The sequence below is a fragment of the Nerophis ophidion genome, linkage group LG09 (genome assembly GCF_033978795.1).
Source record: "Nerophis ophidion isolate RoL-2023_Sa linkage group LG09, RoL_Noph_v1.0, whole genome shotgun sequence".
Classification (NCBI taxonomy): domain Eukaryota; kingdom Metazoa; phylum Chordata; class Actinopteri; order Syngnathiformes; family Syngnathidae; genus Nerophis; species Nerophis ophidion.
Genome location: NC_084619.1, coordinates 43422002 through 43443132, shown reverse-complemented (window position 1 = coordinate 43443132; position 21131 = coordinate 43422002). Strand labels below are relative to the sequence as shown.

Sequence of the window (21131 nt, the reverse complement as noted above, 5' to 3'; positions counted from 1 at the left end):
CTCACATATATTTTATGAGCCAGGCGTGACGTCAGGTGGATACAACCAATTAAGCCAATATAAGTTGCCTACAACACAACTTACCTCTCGGTTCAGATGTACCTGTATTGGCAATTGGGGAAGAAGTATGTCGGGCTTCTGATCCTGTTTTCTCTTCCTGTCATCTTGCTTTAAGACTTTCCAAGGGTGGAAAGTAAACACTTTGTTCTTCTTTGTTTTCTTCACTGCTCCTTTGTTGTTGTATGTAGTTTTGCCAATGACTGGTCTGTCCGTATTTTGCAGCGGTTTTGAGCTTCTGTTGTACTACTAACTACATTATAGTGTGTACAGAATTTGAAACAACAGTAAAGGGGTTTCCTGTTAATTCTACCAGATAGAATAAACTAAGTTGAAGTTGAAGTTTATTCTGACTTAGGACTGTTATTGAATTTTAAAGTTAAGAAATGATCCAAATAAACCCCAAAATCTAATCAATTGTTCTTTATACCATTTCTGATGTTTGCTGAAAATTTTATGAAAATCTGCCCACAACTTTTTGAGTTATTTTGCTAACTGGCTGATTGACTGATTGACAGACAGACAAACCCCAGCTATTACATACAGCAGTGTTTTTCAACCACTAGTGTGCCGTGAGATAAAGTCTGGTGTGCCGTGGGAGATTATCTAAATTCCTCTATTTGGGTTAAAAAATATTTTTTGCAAACCAGAAATTATAGTCTGCAAATTATGTATTGTTGTTGAGTGTCGGTGCTGTCTAGAGCTAGGCAGAGTAACCGTGTAATTCTCTTCCATCTCAGTAGGTGGCACTGCCGGTAGCTAATTGCTTTGTAGATGTGGGAAACAGCGGGAGGGATGGTGCAGGTAAAAAGATGTCTAATGCATAAACCAAAAATAAACAAAAGGTGAGTGCCTCTAAGAAAAAACATTGACGCTTAGGGAAGGCTATGCAGAATGAAATTAAAACTGAACTGGCCACAAAGTAAACAAATTTAGTATGCTGGACGACAGCAAAGACTTACTGCGGAGGAAAGACGGTGTCCACAATGTACATCCAAACATGACATGACAATCAACAATGTCCCCACAATGAAGGATTAAAAACAACTTAAATATTCTTGATTGCTAAAACAAAGTAGATGCGGGAAATATCGCTCAAAGGAAGACATGAAACTGCCACAGGAAAATATCAAAAAAAGAGGAAAAGCCACCAAAATAGGAGCACAAGACAAGAATTAAAACACTACACACAGGATAACAGCAAAAAATTCATACGGTGTGATGTGACAAGTCGAGACAGTACATTTATTTTGAGACAAAAGCTATAGTAATGCATGCTTGGTTATGGTTAAAAGTCATATCCAACATTTGCGACAACGACTTTTTACTGTCAACTGAGTTTAGTTTTTTTGTGATTTCTGCTGGTGGTGTGCCGCCAGATTTTTTTAAAAGCAGAAAATGTGCCTTGGCTCAAAAAAGGTTGAAAAACACTGACATACAATATACCTCTTGGCAGAGGTAACCAGCAATAAAGCCTAATTTTTGCGGGAACCCCCAGAACTACAGACTAACACACAAAGTGACAGGTTTTTACCACCGTGTATTTCAGGAATGTGACATACCAACACGGTTTTATTTTTCACTACCTCAGATTCAGACTGCACTGTACTTTCAATTGCTTGTAGTCACTTGACTTGACTTCTTCCTGGAAAAAAAGTTAAGATGGTTCTGTGGTCAAACTTTTGCATAGATTTCGCTGTACAGACTTTCAAGCCATTTTCTGGCTGCCTTCCAAAACGATTAGTTTTGAGAGGCAGAGTTGTTAAATTAAAAATAAATGAAGCCTTCCTTACCAAGCCCCCTCATGCTGACTGCACTTTCGTGCCAGCCCCGGCAGCCTTGTTTAGTAGGTGTTTTGGGTTGAAATTTTTTGCCCAGACACTACAGAATATGAACACTGGTGATTGCCACCGTCCATCCAATTTTTAGTTGACTTTCCCTACACAACACAACATCCCAATACAATGGCTCACTATGGTTGATTGTTGGCTCAAAATAGACAGGAAGCCCGGCTACAAATCCGGTACAATACGCTGGCTGTAGGGGTGTAACGGTACATGTATTTGTATTGAACCGTTTCGGTACAGGGGTTTCGGTTCGGTCCGGAGGTGTACCAAACGAATACACATGCTAGCAGCGACTGGGCTAGCACAACATGTAAAAGCCAGAGCTGGAAGACCCCCCTGCCTCGTTAAGATCTCCCGTTTGGGAACACTTTGGCTGCGCGATACAACAATGTAGGACGGAGGTTTGCCGATATTGTTTAGCAGCTGCTTCTGACAACACATCAAACATGTGTTGCACCTTTCCTGCTTCTGGCTCCCAGACCGTAGTAGAGGAGTGCAGGGGAGACACTCCTCCAGGGCTGATGTATTCTCGGGGGAAACACCCTTCACTCTACCCGGCAGTGGGTTTCCACAGCTCCGGACTCCAGGGTAAATGAAGAGTCCGGCGATTAGTTGCAAATCGTGGCTTTATTGAGGTCTTACACACAGCCAATCCAACAAAACACCAGCCACTCCCGCACTCACGCTACCCTCCCTCACCTCGCTTGCCCACACACTCACTGACGTCACTCACCTCACACGCTGTCACATATTAAAGGGTTACACACATACATATGCTACTCTCATAACACATGCTAACCCATTTGAAGCGTCACCACCGCATTCAAGCAGCCTCTCCTCGGCGAGTCAGGCAGGGCTAAAGCAATAACAAATGTTTTCATAGCAGCATATTTAAGTCCATATTGCATTAAAACTTAAATGCCAACCCTCCCGGATTTTCCGGGAGACTCCCGAAATTCAGTGCCTCTCCCGAAAACCTCCCGGAAGCAGTTTTCTCCCGAAAATCTCCTGAAATTCAGCCGGACCTGAGTGAGGACAGCCTGTTTCCACGTCCGCTTTCCTACTATATAAACAGCTTGCCTTCCCAATCACGTTACAACATCTACGGATTTTAATAAAAAACTGCAAACACAAGGAGACGAAGCAGAAGAACGAGGAAGTTACAGTCATGGTGACGCCGTTGACGAGCAAAATGAAGAAATACGCTTGCAAGTTCCAAAACGAATGGAAACAAGAATTTCAGTTTATCCAGGAGAGTTCGAAGGGGGAGGGGTATGTTGCCTGTAAATTTTGTAGAACAGACTTCTCCATTGAACACGGTGGCCGAACGGATATACTCAGTCATGAACGGTTAGCGAAGCACAAAGCGTCTGCAGCGCACCATCGTTCACAACCCAGTATTATGGGCCACCTTGCAAAATGGAGTCCCAATGGTGTAACTTATGCTGGGACAAAGATGGCTATGCTGATAGCTGGAAGCAACATCCCGTTCTCCCTTACGGATGTCTACAACAAATCCGTAAAGGATATGTTCCCGGATTCGGAGATTGCTCACCAATATGCAAATGGCAGAACAAAGGTTACTCAAATAGTGAAAGGTAAGTGTTGTTGTTGTTTTTTTAGTAACCAGCAAGAACAGTACAGTTAGTAGACCAACAGTGTTTTTCTTACTGTGTATTTGATAGGTGCCGTCTGAAATTCAACTATTTATTTTATTTATATATATAATAAAATAAATATATATAGCTAGAATTCACTGAAAGTCAAGTATTTCATATATATATACACATATATATATATATATATATATATATATATATATATATATATATATATATATATATATATGAAATATATGTAAAAAACATGTGTTGGCGAATTGTAGCTGTAAATATATTCCTCCCCTCTTACCACGCCCCCAACCACGCCCCCTGCCTCAACCACACCTACGCCCCACCCCGACGACGCCCCCCACCCCCCACCTCCCGAAATCGGAGGCTTCAAGGTTGGCAAGTATGCATTAAAAACTAGATTTTGACCAACTTCTATGGTGGAAGAACAATGAGCCCATATATCCTCTTACTGCCAAGTTAGCCAGGCTAATAAAAGTCTCAATCAATCAATCAAAAAAAGCACTTTATATGTAGAAAGGTTTTGTTTAGACACCATTTTGAGCCTTATCTTATTTAGTTTTTATTTTATGTCAAACTTGGACTTGGACTTGGGTTGTTTTCCCGAGATGCGAAGCGAATGGAGTGGAAACGGCGATGGCGTGAAGGTAAAGACATCTTTATTTTAACACTAAAAAGGAATAAACAAAAAGCGCGCACAAGGGCGGAGGTACAAAACCTGGGCTATGAAACAAAAGACTGGGATAAAGGCTACAAACTACAAACATGAAACAAAAACACTTGCACAATGGCATGAATAACAAAAACTTACTTGGAAAAAGACAAGGGGCATGGATCAATGGCATGAAAGGCATAGCAGGTGATCGAGGGCGTGAAGGAGGTGATGTTGCCAGACTGGCTACCTGGTAACTGTGGCTTAAATAATGAAAATGGTAAGTGCAAACAGGTGTGAGACAAGAAGACAGGGGCGTGACATGAAGACAAGGTGAAAACTAATGAGTTGGCATGGTAACGAAAACATACCAGGAAGTACAAAACAGGAACTGAGTGTCCAAAAAACAAAACCGAACATGACCAAAACAAAACATCATCCATAGGCGTGACAGAGCCCCCCTAAGGACATCTCCCAGATGTCCAAAAAAAAACTATGATCGAGAGTCATGGGAGGGCGGGAGGGGGACATGGCGGTGGGTCGCCAGACCTCGTGTCCCTGAATCCACCGGGGCAGAGTCAGGTGGCGGCGACGTGTAGAGGTCCGCTGCACCTGACGAGGTGGGCGACCCAGGAAGGGCCATATCAGTGGCCGACGAAAAGGTCGACGTCCTTGGCGTGGTGGACGACCACGTAGTGGCCTCATCCGTGGCTGACAAGGAGGTCGGCGCCCTTGGCGTGGCGGACGACCACGTAGTGGCCACATCCGTGGCCGACAAGGAGGCGGACGCGTCCTCATCGTGGCAGGCGGCAGGTCTTGGCATGGAGCTGCTACTGGTGGCACTGGAGCTTGGCGTCGTGGAGCTGCGACTGGCGGTACTTGGCGTCGTGGAGCTGCGACTGGCGGCACTTGGCGTCATGGAGCTGCGACTGCCGGCACTTGGCGTTGTGGAGCTACAACTGGCGGCACTTGGCGTTGTGAAGCTGCGACTGGTGGTACTTGGCGTCATGGAGCTGCGACTGGCGGCACTTGGCACAGTGCAGGTACTGGTGCTAGGCGTGGAGCAAGTAATGGTACCTGTCGTGGTGCAGGCGCTGGGGCCCGGCGTGGTGCAGGCACTGGGACCCAGCGTGGTGCAGGCACTGGAGCTTGTCGTGGTGCAGGCCATGGTACCTGTTGTGGTGCAGGCACTGAGACCCGGCGTGGTGCAGGCACTGGAGCTTGGTGTGGTGCAGGCACTGGTGCTTGGCGTGGACTTGGTCGTGGTGCTAGCCTTGGACGTGGACTTGGTGCTAGCCTTGGATGTGGACTTGGTGCTAGCCTTGAACTTGGTGCTAGCCGTGGAGCAGGTTGTGGTGCTAGCCTTGGACTTGGTCTTGGTGCTAGCCATGGACTTGGTCTTGGTGCTAGCCGTGGAGTAGCGACAGGTGCTAGCCGTGGTGCAGCTAGCCGTGGTGCAGGTGGAGGTGGCATAGCTGGGGGTTGCGGCTTAGCAGGCCGAAAGACCGGTGGTGGCGGCCGTGCTGGCGGCCGTGGCTTAGCATGACGAAAAACTGGTGATGGCGGCTGTGCTAGAGGCTGTGGCTTGGCATGGCGCTGAACGACCCCACCTGAACCGCTCCCAGCCCTAGCCCCCCCCCTCCCCCCCGCGGTCTGGAACAGTCTCTTGGGGTGGGCGGAGGGACGTAAGGAGGGGGGCTGAATCCTCCTCTTTTAATTGTCCAAAAAGTCTTTTTGTTTCAAATTTGGATTGAAAGGGTGAAGAAAAAATGTTTGTTTGGATGGCTGGGACTGATTAGAAAAAGAGTTTAGGAACATGTTTTGATAATGTCTTGTTATGGACATGGAGTCCAAAAACTTACTTGGAAAAAGACAAGGTGCATGGATCAATGGCATGGAAGGCATACCAGGTGATCGAGGGCGTGAAGGAGGTGATGTTGCCAGACTGACTACCTGGTAACTGTGGCTTAAATAATGAACATGGTAAGTGCAAACAGGTGTGAGACAAGAAGACAGGGGCGTGACATGAAGACAAGGTGAAAACTAATGAGTTGGCATGGTAACAAAAACAAACCAGGAAGTGCAACACAGGAACTGAGTGTCCAAAAAACAAAACCGAAAAATGACCAAAACAAAACATGATCCATAGGCGTGACATTTTACACATGTTGAGCACATTAACCCGGGCAATGGACCCTGTGTGTATATGTATGTTATGCCATTGATTACAAATCTGGTAAATAAATAACCATGTACTATATTTTGTTGTTTTCTTACTGTACCGAAAATGAACCGAACCGTGACCTCTAAACCGAGGTAAGTACCGAACCGAAATTTTTGTGTACCGTTTCACCTCCTAGCTGGCTGAAGTTAAACTTATACCGAGTCTTTTTCTCTCCAATGCTAGATCTTGGACTTATACGTGTATATTAAGAATAAAATGTGTTTATATTCTATGTCATGTTAATACTTTGATCACTTGCAAACGATAGGCTCAGGCCGACGTTACAGTGCGCTATGCTACGATCGCGAATGTAAAAATAGATTATATTACTAACATAGTAGGCACTGAACCAATTAAAACTTCTTTTTTTTTAATGAAAAATCCCTTTACTTTTTGCCATAGGACAGTGACCCTATTGTCTTACAGTAGAAGGCTAAGGCCCCGTTTAAGGTTATCCAGGGTAAATCCCACCTAACCTTATCCGTGTCCAGACACAACAGTGCCACAGTTTTAGACCCCCGCCCCCTCCGTCCACCGGCGCAACCCGACCTAATACGCATGCGCGGAAAATGTGCACGTCCTAGTCACATCCAGTGTTGCTTTGTGTGCAAGTTCTTAAATGTAACTTATCTGAACAATATCCAGTGTTGTGGTATTTCAATTAACTAGAATCCAGTGTGCTTTGGGGCCCTATTGTAGTGAATCGCACCTGATCCATCATAAATTAATTAAATCTTTATTAGACACGAAAACGGTGTGATAAAGAACATTTTACATCAATCAAACTAGAGATCTATATATCTGGTCAGGACACTTCTCACTCTTTTTCTTTACCCTTCATTGTCCATTTGTTTTTGGTGACTTTATATACACTGGACTTAGACGTTGAGTCGTCAAAATACATGGCGGACAATAACTGATACAGTCTGCTTTGCAAGTTCAAAAACATTCGCCGTTTTCCGTAGTTAGTTTTACCTCGGCGGCCAGGAAATACAAAGCACACGCTACCTTTTTATCACATCCACGGGATCTTGCATTCTCGTTGACTCTCCTTTGAGTTTTTTGTGAATTGGAAAGTTCTCTTGCCGTCTGAGAAGTGTTGTATCCCAAATATCTGCAATCGCTTTCTCTTAAGGTTTTCATGTGTGATTTCCACAAGCGTCTGTACATGTAGAAGAAGGAGAAACACGGGCTTTTCTGGTTGACTCGCCTTCATATTTCCAGCGGTTAGCTCTGAGTTACAAGACCGCTTAATTAGGAAGCTGGCTGTGGCGCTTTCTTTCTGATGTCACTTCCTGTGTGGCCGTTTTCCTTCTGGCGTCACTTCCTCTCCGAACTCACTTTGTAAACGATCAATGAGTCCATACAAAGCTAAGTGCCGGAGATTCAAGAATTACACGGCTGACTTACCCGTGTAAAAAATTGTCCAAGGAGGGGGACCTTAAAGGATTGTTTAGTGTGGTTGAAACTGAGCTTAGGCTAAAAAAATCTTCGTTTAAGGGGTTAAGCGACTTTGTGTAGACATGGCCTAAACTAACAGATCAACAAATCAAGCCAACATCACTAACGTATCGTTCACACATTTCTATCCAACTGTACTGTAATTAGTTACTGTTTCATCGTCCTCTACATTGCAATAAATTGTAGGCGCTGAGCCCACCATTAAAACTAGCCTTTTGGAAAATCCATCTTTTTGTGCATATTTGTGGGTAAAGCAGTAACCTTCTTAGCCCACACTCGAAGTGACTTCTTCACAGTTAAAGGCACATTGCCATGAATCATAAAAGCTAAAAGTAAGGCACGTTAAATTCAAATGAGGCTGAAAGTTTGTGTAGCGACTTGCGCTGGTTAAAGCAACCAATAACAGAACATTTTCCTTCATTCCTTTCATTTGGACGTGTTGTGTTACACCCATTCCTACATGAATTAAAATGGCTGACTCATACAAGGATGTTTGCGTAAATTTCTACCTTATAAGGATAATCGTCACAATTCCGCAATTCCTTCACGGTTTGATTTCAAATTTTCGGGATTAATGCAAATTCCGAATGCACATAAGCAGATACCTATGGGTAAAAAAATGGTTTTATTCATAGTAGGGCTGCATTAAATCTAATATATTTGAGACGTTTTAGTTGAAAAGTATCCAATACCAACAGGACGTTAAAAACTTTCATCAAGAACACGTTGAGTCTTTAAAATGACAACTCTGGAGGCCAACTCAAAGCCAACTCAAAGCCAATTACAGGTGAGCATCAATCGCTGGACACTCCAAAGAGATGCTCTGTCTCCGCTGCTGTTCTTCATAGGCCTAAACATTCTCTGTCAGATTCCAAAGTGAAACAAGAATAAGCCACCTCCTCTACATGAGTAACTTCAAGCTGTATGCCGAGAACAAGATTGACATAAACTACCTGATTGACTTTGCCAAAATATACAGCAATGACATTGGAATGCCATTCAGACTAGATATGTGGGGGTGAATGATATCCAAGCGAGGGAAGATTATCACAAATAAAGGGGTTGAACTACCTAAGAGCAATATAACAGACAGGAATCCCACAGGCCAATGGTAAACATAAAAAGGCAGATATGAGATTAGCCATGGCCAAATATCTACAGGGAGTGAGGAAGATCCTGAAGAGCCAGCTGAATGGCAAGAATAAGATCCAGGCCATTAACACCTATGCCCTACCAGTGATCAGACACCCAGCTAGCATATTACCATGGACACTAGAACAGATGCAAGTCACTGATATCAATGCATGGAGATTTACACCCTAAATTCAGCATGCTGAGGCTATACACACAACGAAGGGAGGGGGGCAAAGGACAGGGTAGTGTCACAGGCACAGGAGGAAACAACAGGCCTCCAGGAATAAGTCAAGAAGAGGGCGCCCAGGAATGACCTGTCGTGCTTCCTCTCAATGAAGGTGGACGATTTCCTTCCTTTCCCTTTTCTTTCGATGCTTTGCTTCTTCGTCCTGTCTCATTTTGTTTCAACTTTTTGGAGCTTTTCTCTGCACTTTCTCTGAAATCGATCGACTGGTCTCTCAACACAATTGACAAGATTTTCTCAACAATAATCTCAAAGAAACTCCAACGTGCAGGCCTTGAGCCGCATGTTGGAGTTCAACCCAGTGGACGAGAGGGTAGCTTCCCTTCGCCTTCGGGTGGGGGGACAGGTCCTGACTGTTGTTTGTGCTTACGCGCCAAACGGCAGCTCAGAATACCCACCCTTTTTGGATTTACTCGAGGGAGTACTCGAGAGACCCTGCGATGAGGTGGCGACTTGTCCAGGGTGTACACCGCCTTCCGCGCGATTGTAGCTGAAATAGGCACCAGCGACTCCCGCGACCCCAAAGGGAATAAGCGGTAGGAAATGGATGGATGGATGGATGGATGGAGTACTCAAGAGTGCTCCCCCGGGTGATTCCCTCGTTCTACGGGGGGACTTTAACGCTCATGTTGGCAACGACAGTGAAACCTGGAGAGGCGAGAGAGGGAAGAATGGCCGCCCGGAATGGAACCCGAGTGGTGTTTTGTTATTGGACTTTTGTGCTTGTCACGGATTGTCCATAACAAACACCATGTTCAAACATTAGGGTGTCTATATGTGCACTTGGCACCAGGACACCCTAGGCTGCAGTTCCATGATCGACTTTGTAGTTGTGTCATCGGATTTGCGGTTTCATGTATTGGACACTCAGACGAAGAGAGGGGCGGAGCTTTTTACCGATCACCACCTGGTGGTGAGTTGGCTGCGATGGTGGGGGAGGATGCCGGACAGACCTGGTATGCCCAAACGCATTGTGCGGGTTTGCTGTGAACGCCTGGCAGAGTCTCCTGTCAGAGAGAGTTTAAATTCCAACCTCCGGAAGAACTTTGAACATGTCACAAGGGGGGTGCTGGACATTGAGTCCGAGTGGACGATGTTCCATACCTCTATTGTCGAGGCGGCCGATTGGAGCTGTGGCCGCAAGGTGGTGGTGCCTGTCGTGGCGGTATTCCTAGAACCTGCTGGTGAACACCCGCGGTGAGGGATGCTGTCAAGCTGAAGAAAGAGTCCTATCGGGCTCTTTTGGCTCATAGGACCCCGGAGGCAGTAGACAGGTACCAACAGGTCAAGCGGTGTGCGGCTTCAGCAGTCGCGGAGGCAAAAACTCGGACATGGTAGGAGTTCGAGGAAGCCATGGAAAACGGCTTCCGGACAGCTTCGAAGCGATTCTGTACCATTATCCGCCACCTCAGGAAAGTAAAGCAGTCAACACAGTTTATGGTGGGGATGGTGTTCTGCTGACCTCGACTGTGGATGTTGTGGATCGGTGGAGGGAATACTTCGAAGACCTCCTCAATCCTACCAGCACGTCTTCCTATGATGAAGCAGTGCCTGGGGAATCTGTGGTTGGCTCTCCTATTTCTGGGGCTGAGGTTTCTGAGGTAGTTATAAAGCTCCTCGGTGGCAAGGCCCCAGGGGTGGATAAAACCCGCCCGGAGTTCCTTAAGGCTCTGGATGATGTGGGGCTGTCTTGGTTGACAGAACTCTGCAATATCACGTGGACATCGGGTGCAGTACCTCTGGATTGGCAGACCGGGGTGGTGGTTCCTCTCTTTAAGAAGGGGAACCGGAGGGTGTGTTCCAGCTATCGTGGGATCACACTCCTCAGCCTTCCCGGTAAGGTCTATTCAGTTGTACTGGAGAGGAGGCTACGCCGGATAGTCAAACCTCGGATTCAGGATGAACAGTGTGGTTTTTGTCTTGGTCGTGGAACTGTGGACCAGTTCTATACTCTCGGCAGGGTCCTTGAGAGTGCATGGGAGTTTGCCCAACCAGTCTACATGTGCTTTGTGGACTTGGAGAAGGTATTCGACCGTGAACCCCGGGAAGTCCTGTGGGGAGTGCTCAGAGAGTATGGGGTAACGGACTGTCTGATTGTGGCAGTCCACTCCCTGTACGACCAGTGTCAGAGCTTGGTCCGCAGTGAGGGTTGGACTCCGCCAAGGCTGCCCTTTGTCACCGATTCTGTTCATAACTTTTATGGACAGAATTTCTAGGTACAGTCAGGGCTTTGAGGGTATCTGGTTTGGTGACTGCAGGATTAGGTCTCTGCTTTTTGCAGATGATGTGGTCCTGATGGCTTCATCTGGCCAGGATCTTCAGCTCTCACTGGATCGATTCGCAGCCGAGTGTGAAGCGACTGGGATGAGAGTTAGCACCTCCAAGTCCGAGTCCATGGTTCTCGCCCGGAAATGGGCGGGAGATCTTTCCCCAAGTGGAGGAGTTCAAGTACCTCGCAGTCTTGTTCACGAGTGAAGGAAGAGTGGATCGTGAGATCGACAGGCGGATCGGTGCGGCGTCTTCAGTAATGCGAACGCTGTATAGACCCGTTGTGGTGAAGAAGGAGCTGAGCTGGAAGGCAAAGCTCTCAATTTACCGGTCGAGCTACGTTCCCTACCTCACTAGGGAGGGGTTTCGGGCACGTCCGACCAGTAGGAGGCCAAGGGGGTGACCCAGGACACGGTGGGAAGACAATCTCTACCGGCTGGCCTGGGCACGCCTCGGGATCCCCTGGGAGGAGCTGGACGAAGTGGTTGGGGAGAGGGAAGTCTGGGCTTCCCAGCTTAGGCTGCTGCCCCCACGACCGGACGTCGGATAAGCGGAAGAAGATGGATGGATGGAGAATCTCAAGGTAACCTCTGTGTCCTGACGAAACGTTTGCTGCTGGATAGACGATGACGCGTGGGAGAAGTGGAGGGTCGTGTGGTTGGAAATTCTCTCATTTAAGGGAAATTAAAGTGTCGACAAATTTGAAAGACGAGGGCTGTCATTCAAGGCACCCCAGAAGCTGCCCGACATTATGGATGAGATGGGAAAAGCTGTTGGCACTCTAAACTAAATTGCAAATTATACAACATCTCGGAGAAGCTTGCCACTCTGCTCAGCGAAGTTGTAATGTATTTAAAGACCAGGAACTGACAAATTGATTAGACAAGTATTGGAATGTATCGACTCCTGATAACCAACATATCCTGCATCTGCATTTCGCCTTGCACAAGACTGCTGCTGAAAACCCCTCCAGGAGATCGCTGCATTGAGATGCTCTCAAATTCCTTCCTTCGTCCCTTATGGACACCTGCCTATTGTTGACTATTTGGGCCTAAATCATTGTCGTCTCCATAACAACCCACGGTATTATTGTGATAACACTGTAGAATGAGGCACAAAGATTGTGTCTGCAAACAAAGTGCTGTCTCAGGCTTATGGACACCAGTCCCACACAACGCCCCGTACGGGAGCACAGTTTGAGAGAGGATTTTTTTTCTCTCCCCTTCCTGTCCTGTCTACCCCCTGAATTGTATTTTTTTTTTTGTTTTTTTTTTTTGATGGGTTAACTGTAAACAAATCTCATTGTACTTTTAAAGTGCAATGAAAATAAAGGATTTTGTATGTTGTGAATTGCTATGGCAACAGAAGGCCAGTAACTAGGAAGAGCCAGACGGGCTATCATGGGCAGACAAGCCCCTGCATGGCATGTACCACCAACAAATTGAAGAAGTTGCTAAAATCGAGAAAACATACCAGGGGCTGGAAAAGGCTGGACTGAAAGCCAGCGCAGAGGCAATAATAAAGGCCTACTGAAATGAGATTTTCTTATTTAAACGGGAATAGCAGGTCGATTCTATGTGTCATACTTGAAAGCATTTAGTAAAGAACATCGACGATAAAGTTCGCAACTTTTGGTCGCTAATAGAAAAGCCCTGCCTGTACCCGAAGTATGTGCCCGTGACGTCACTGGTTGCAGGGCTCCACACATATTCCCATTGTTTTTAATGGGAGCCACCAGCAGTAAGAGCAATTCGGACCGAGAAAGCGACAATTTCCTCATTAATTTGAGCGAGAATGAAAGATTTGTGAATTAGGATATTGATAGTGAAGGAATAGAAACAAACAAAAAAAATAAATAAATAAAAAAAAGCGACGGCTCCGGGCGACGGCAGTGTGAGCATTTCAGACATAATTAGACACATTTACTAGGATAATTCTGGAAGATCCCTTATCTGCTTATTGTTTTAATAGTGTTTTAGTGAGATTTTAAAGATTGTAAAAGATTCTAAAGACATACCTCAAGGTCGGATGGCTGCGGTGAACACGAAGTGTCTCAGAGAGAAGCCGAGGAGCCAAGCTCACAGCTGCCGCTGCTGCAGGACGACGAATATTCCAATGATTTCTCCGGTAAGATATAGATCACAATTTCCCCATCCAAAAACATGCTGGTTGACGTAGAGAAAACGTGTTCGCTTGATCGCTCCACTTCACAACAAACAAAGAAACATCGGCTGTGTCTCGGTGCTAAAGACAGCTGCAATCCACCGCTTTCCACCAACAGCATTGTTTTTTATAGTCTCCATTATTAAATGAATAAATTGCAAAAGATTCAGCAACACAGATGTCCAAAATACTGTGTAATTATGCGATTAAAGCAGACGACTTTTAGCCGCGAGTGGTGCAGCTGCTAATATTTCCTGACAGTCAGTGACATCACGTGTGCGTGTCATCTTTCCGCGACGTTTTCAACAAGAAACTCGCGGGAAATTTAAAATTGCAATTTAGTAAACTAAAAAGGCCGTATTGGCATGTGTTGCAATGCTAATATTTCATCATTGATGTATAAACTATCAGACTGCGTGGTATGTAATAGTGGGTTTCAGTAGGCCTTTAATGACAGCAAAAGAACATGCTCTAAACACAAGATCGATAGACACTAAGGTCTACCACATCAAAAAAGACACCAGATGCAGGCTGTGCAAAGATGCCCGAGAGACATAAAGGGCACATCACAGTAGGGTCTAAGATTCTGACAAGCAAGGCATGAATGTAGCGCCATAACCCAATAGCAGAAGAGATCTGTACCAAATATGGACTGGAGATCCCAGAGTCCAGATGGCAGATAGTCGAAACTGTATCATTTAGTTAATAACACCCAGACCAAGACCCTGTGGGACTTCTAGATCTAGATCGACAAAAAAGTGATGCCAGATATAGTGGTGGTGGAAAAAACATCATAAAACGGCAATGGTGAGAGATATAGCAACCCGAGCAATATCAACATCCGAAAAAAGGAACCAAAAAGCTTTACAAATACCAGATACTGAAAGAAGTGCTGGAGATAATGTGGGATGTGAAGACAACAGTGGTTCCAGTAGTGATCGTGAGACTGGGGGAAGTAACCCCCAAGCTGGGTGGATGACTCCAGCAGAGACCAGGTACAACATTTGACATCTCCATGCAGAAGAGTGCAATACTGGGAGCATCTAAGATCCTGCGCAGAACCCTCAATCTCCCAAGTCTCTGGTAGAAAACCCCAGGATAAAGGATAAAGTATATTAAGAATGTATGGTAAAGAAATAATATATAGTAGGAAGGTATGTTAAGCAGCAGTTTTGATTGATTGATTGATTGATTGATTGATTGATTGATTGATTGATTGATTGATTGATTGATTGATTGATTGATTGATTGATTGATTGATTGGTACTTTTATTAGTAGATTGCACAGTACAGTACATATTCCGTACAATTGACCACTAAATGGTAACACCCGAAAAAGTTTTTCAAGTTGTTTAAGTCGGGGTCCACGTTAATCAATTCATGGTAGTTTACAATTTTGGTTTAGTCAGTCTTTGGATGAAAAAATATTTTTGTTTTAATCATATATATATCCTCTAAATTGATTTAGTTTTAGTCTTGTTCTGGTTGACTTAATTCCTCAACATTTTAGTCAATTAAAAGTACAGTAAATTCTGTCAAATAAAATATAAAATATAAAAGATGACGCACAATCTAAATGTTTTTGAAACCACTTTTGTTAGGGTTATTGTAGAACATCTCAAAACAAAATTTACATTAAGAACCTGCATTTCATTTATATATCAATAAATAATTTCATACTAACCTTACTGTTTTATTATTTTTGCTAAAAATTAAGGATGTTTTTAAAATGTTGTATAGTATTTCACTAAAATGGTCACATGAAGAAAAAACGTTTTTTTTCTATATTGTGTATACCTACAAAGAATATCCACATTTGGTATATTGGCCACTGTCCCGTTTAAATACAGCAACCAGTATTATACATCTAGAACGTGTATGTATCTCACATACCTATCTTTCTTTGTGTGGTATAGCTTGAAAAATGAAAAATCTGATCTTTTGGTTTGTCAAGTTGTGCAATTAATTAAACAGTGACATTGGATTGAGTGCACTGTACAGGTATCTTAGTTTATTAAAATGGAGGACACCCATAGTGTACTACAAAAGTAGTGGTAGAGTAAGCAGTCATGGCATCACTATACCATCTTTAAAATCAACATGGATGATTAGCCTGCAGAGGGCTCTTCTTACATGTCGTATTTTTACCAGATAAAATAGAGTCACATGGTTTACAACAAGTCTTGTTATCTATCGCGACAAAGGTGAAGTGCGTCTATGTCTTCTCCTTTTTTTTCTGATTGATTGAAACTTGTTTATGTATATTGCGCGTTACAGTACATTTTCCGTACAATTCACCACTAAATGGTAACACCGGAAGAAGTTTTTTAACTTGTTTAAGTCAGGGTCCACGTTAATCAATTCATGGTACAAATATATACTATCAGCATGATACAGTCATCACACAAGTTATTCATCAGAGTATATGTGGAGGGGGTTGGGGTGGGGGGTTAGGTTGGGTTGCTATCAGCATACTTCAGTCATCAACAATTATTTCGTCTCAATTCATTCGTATATATTTTTGTTTTCTCAGTACAAAAAAATCCAAACACTCTCTGTTCCCAAGACAGTGGCTCAGATAGGATAGCCTCCGTGATTTACCTCGCCACTCTCCCACATGTAACTGTGATTGAATAGATTCCTAATTTGTTTCACCCACCTAAAGACAATATCAAATATGATTGGATTTCATCTCTGTCAACCTTTTCATCTCGATTTATTTGTTGACTGAATTGTCAATTAATTTTGCCATTGTTTTAGTCAACGTGCATTTGTTTTGATTGAGATGTCATCCTATTTTAGTCAGAGGAACTAAGACAAACATTTTTTGTTAACTAATTTTAGACTGGTAAGAAGGTAAGGTATGGTAAGGAGGACTACTTAGACAATACGGTATAGTAAGAATGTATGATAAGAAGGTAAGGTAAAGTAGAAGTCAGTCTACAGCAGGGCAGCTGTGGCTACAATTGTAGCTTACCACCATAAGGAATCTGGAGTGAATGTAGGTGCTTTGAGTCACTAGAAAAAAGTATTACATAATATTAATCCATTATTATTATTATTATTATTATTATTATTGTTACCATGATATATTAAGAAGGTAAGCTAGACTAAGTAGGTAAGATATTGTTAGACTGTGCAGCACTTTGCAGTGTCAGCAATGTTGTGGTGGATGTTGTGAATGTGCTGCTAGGAGTTTTAAAGTTATTCATGTTCATAATTTTAGCACAACAAGGTGTCAGCACCCTAACACCTCCCTACCCCCTCCCGTTCCTGCTCCCCCTCCACACACCACAAGAGCATGATGACATTTGAAAAGTCAAGAACTTTCTACACATCCAACAAGCTGTCACATGACCTAACAAGCTAGGTCAGACTTCATTTACATAAAAAGCCAACAAGTTTGTGTTGTGGAGCACTTTTCAATTTGCATGAGCAGCGACCTCATTAAAACTCATATCTGCTCATAATAATGAAAAAGATAATAACGCCTGGGAAAATCCTTTCCTTCTTGAGGAGATTGTGGCGTCCATCTGGAGGTCCGTTGTGCAGACAGCCAGTTATTATTATAGGCATTATTCATAAACGCGTGGAGAATTAATTCCCGGGATTAAGATTTGATTAAGATGTGTGTCACTTTGCTGTCTGAGAACTTATTAATGCCTCCTTGAAGAGGCGGCAGATGGAATTTCACTCCAATGTTTGGAGATGTTAATTTGTGCACTCCTATGACACACATTTGCATTTGATTGAGGCCTTCAATCAAACACAAACACAGGAACCCAACACACACTGCGCCACACAACTACACCTCAGGAAGTATTTCTACACTTAGAAAATAAATCTAACAACCACAAAATTAACATCTAAATTTCCAAAGGTTGGTCTTTTGTTAAATTTTAGTCAAGTCATTTACAAAAGGTAGACTAGTAGTGCCTACCATCATTAGCCGACCAGGCAGAAGCACACGATAGCACACAAGCTACATACGTATTAGGTGTCCTTCACTGAACAATATTGCAGTCTAAAAAATAATATTTGTTAAATAAACAAGTATCAAATAATCTTAGTTTCATAATACTTGCACGTAAAAGGACTCCAATGCAAAAGTTTAAAAAAAAAATATTCAGTAACAAACGTGTTCATACCTACCATTGTTCTATGTTTGACTAATTTCACTTGATCAAACATTTTCTAACATTCCACACTACAAAATATTATATCTATGTATAATTCATGCTGATATTGTGTCGGATCGATATCAATATTATTATATATTGAAGGATTCAATATCGGTATAGGAAGTGAAAAAGTTGCATTGTGACACCCTTAATAATATGTCCTCATCAAGTTCTTAAGTGGAGTGGTTGTAATGTGACTATCACAGGATATTTTCCAAAATGGCCAAATAAAACCCACCTGATTTTCAAAAGCTTATTTTTTTACCATTAAACATCATTTTGAATACATTTTACAATTTAAGAATGTTAAAAAGGTGTCAACTGGTCTTATCAAATTTCTTCAATTGATTAATACAGAAAACATATTGATGCCTCTAATAGTAAACATGCTAATAATGCAGTCAATACATGTAACAGCTTCAATCATTTTTAATGCTCTTTATTCTTACTTTTTCTATTAAATACATTCATAATGATCAACATAGTATGTAACATTAAAATTGGATACATTTTCTGTGTTTCATTTCTTCCATTATTTAATTCAAATGGATAGTAGATTTTGGAATACTTGTAATAAAATATTATCCAAAAACTCTTGGACTGCTACGAAAACAATCTCTGTAATTTACATTTAGAATATCAAAAGTTAGAATTGATTTGTTTGAATCGATAAGATACATTGCATATATAAGAAGAGATCTTAAAACGGCATCGTGTATTACATGGGTTTCATAAGCAGGCCGTCCAACATCACCTTGCATTTCTGCAAAAATAAGCTCTGACTTTGAATTAATAATTTTTTTTTTAATTATTCCTGTATTTTTCCTGTCTGTTGTGGTGTGTAATTGTTTGTGGGGGTGAGGGTTATTTTATTTTGCATTGTTGTTGTTGTTAAAAATAGGAAACGAGCGCGACTTTAAAAAGGAAAGACACGAAGTCGATCATGAATACATAAATTGTGAATGCAGATCAATATAATAATAATAATATTGTAATGGGAATAATAATGTATAATATTATAGGCTATCGAACAATACAAAAATAGGTGCGTAGAACAATAATAATAGTAGTTTAGTAAAATATAAATATTGGTCTAGCTGGTATTGCGCGTTAAGTTTCTTGTTTGATTGGTACGGTAATATGATGACACAATAAATAACACATTTCATTTAAAGATATTTTGAAAAAATAATTTGCATTTATATTTTATTTATTTAATGTGTACTTTTACACAATTGTTCAAATGTTTTATAAATTATATTTTAAAAAAGGTACAAAGTAGTGAACAGCATATTAAATCAGCTTTTATTTTATGTTATTTTCATAATTCACCAAATTGTCTTTTACGGGTAAGTGTGTTAGTGGGTGTGCTCGCGCGCGTGTACGAGTGCGCGCGCGTGGTTGGCCCCTCAAACACCTGTCACCTATCAATTTACCGCACATCTCTAAATATTTTCGTTGTTGTAAATTACTGATCGTTTCATGACTAAAATATGCAAAGAAAAACATTCCCCATTTTCTTTTTTTCACAGTACAATATTTTTTTTATTTTTCACCAACAAAAACATATTTAGCGCCTCCGTCACCAACAAACAATATTTATTTTCTTTGTCACCGATATAATCAATCATCGAACATTCATATAACAAGTGGAAAAGTACAATATGAAACTCATCAAAAAGTATCATGTGTGTTTAATTGTCATGATTATTATCAATTTGTTATTTTACAAGCATTTATTCCCTGTATAACAAAATTCATATGGTTTACAGATTGTATATTTTTGTGTAAATCCTGCATACATATACCGATGATCGAAATAATAAGAGTTGGATTTTTTTTTCTAGTGCGTTGTTGACATGATGATAAAAGATTGCTGAATTTCCCCTAAGAATCAATATAGTACTTTCTATTCTATTCTATTATTTTCTATCTATAATTGATCAATATGGCGAGGGCTTTTTATATTATTAATAAAAATAATAATAATTATACAACTTACATTAAATCCCGGCCAGGTGTGAACGATCTTTACTGTCGTCTGCAGGATGTTCTGACTTCACGTTTGACATGAAAAAAAGTTCCTCTGAGAGAGGAGAAGTCCGAAAAGTTTGTCTTCGTGCTGTCATGTATAAGAAGATGAGGTCCTCACACACACACACACACACTCACACACAGACACACACACTCATATGAACGTACACACACAAAAACACGGTGTAAGTGTAGTGTAGATCCTCACACACACTCACAAACACTCAGTGTAAGTGTAGAGGAGAGAAGGTAGAGGAAGACTTGATGCAAAATATTGTGTGTGTCTGACAGAGAGGACAGCCCCCATTCTCTCTTTTTCTCTCTGGCTGTCTCTCTCTCTCTGAAACACGCACACGCACACTCACGCACACGCACACACACATACAGGCACGCTTCTTCTGTTTCCCCAAAGTACCAAAATGAATGGGATGGATCAGTTGTTACCAAAGTGGGGCTCAGGGGCCACTTGTGCCCAAAGCTCATTGTGTATTGTACATAAATACATTATATAAATACATGAAAATTGCATCCATCCATCCATTTTCTACCGCTTTGTTTCCTTTGGGGTCGCGGGGGGCGCTGGTGCCTATCTCAGCTACAATCAGGCGGAAGGCGGGGTACACCCTGGACAAGTCTCCACCTCATCGCAGGGCCAACACAGATAGACAGACAACATTCACACTCACATTCACACACTAGGGCCAATTTAGTGTTGCCAATCAACCTATCCCAAGCTGCATGTTTTTGGAGGTGGGGGGAAGCCGGAGTACCCGCAGGGAACCCATGCAGTCACGGGGAGGACATGCAAACTCCACACAGAAAGATCCCGAGCCCGGGATTGAACCCAGGATTATTCAGGACCTTCGTATTGTGAGGCAGACGCACAAACCCCTCCCCCACCGTGGTGCCCTACATGAAAAATGTCTAATAAAATAATGTAAGGAATATATAAAAATGTTAACACCCTGGAAAAGGAATGGCAAGAAGCGCAATTTATTAAATCCCAATCCTTATCATTTACTAATCATTCATTCACAATGTACTGTATATGTTAACACATACAATGTTGGTTTGATAATGTATGCAGCAATTGGGGGTTAATATAATTTACACCAAGGATTGTTATGATCACACTGAATTTTGGAGGGTTTAAGTTACAAGAACAACATTATTTGCTACTGGGGTGTACCGATCCAGATCAAATTTCAATCTCATATCAGCAATAAATGGGATTT

The 21131-nt window shown here is 42.4% G+C and overlaps 1 protein-coding gene across 1 annotated transcript in view; it reads right to left on the bottom strand.

The window, feature by feature from the left end:
- The window catches only part of pitx3 (paired-like homeodomain 3), an 81319-nt gene extending 61183 nt beyond the window's left edge, over positions 1–20136 (bottom strand). The window contains exon 1 of the mRNA XM_061911030.1: positions 19865–20136. The gene's annotated coding sequence lies outside the window, so the exon portion shown is untranslated. The remainder of the gene's footprint in view (positions 1–19864) is intronic.
- Between the last annotated feature and the right edge of the window lie 995 nt (positions 20137–21131).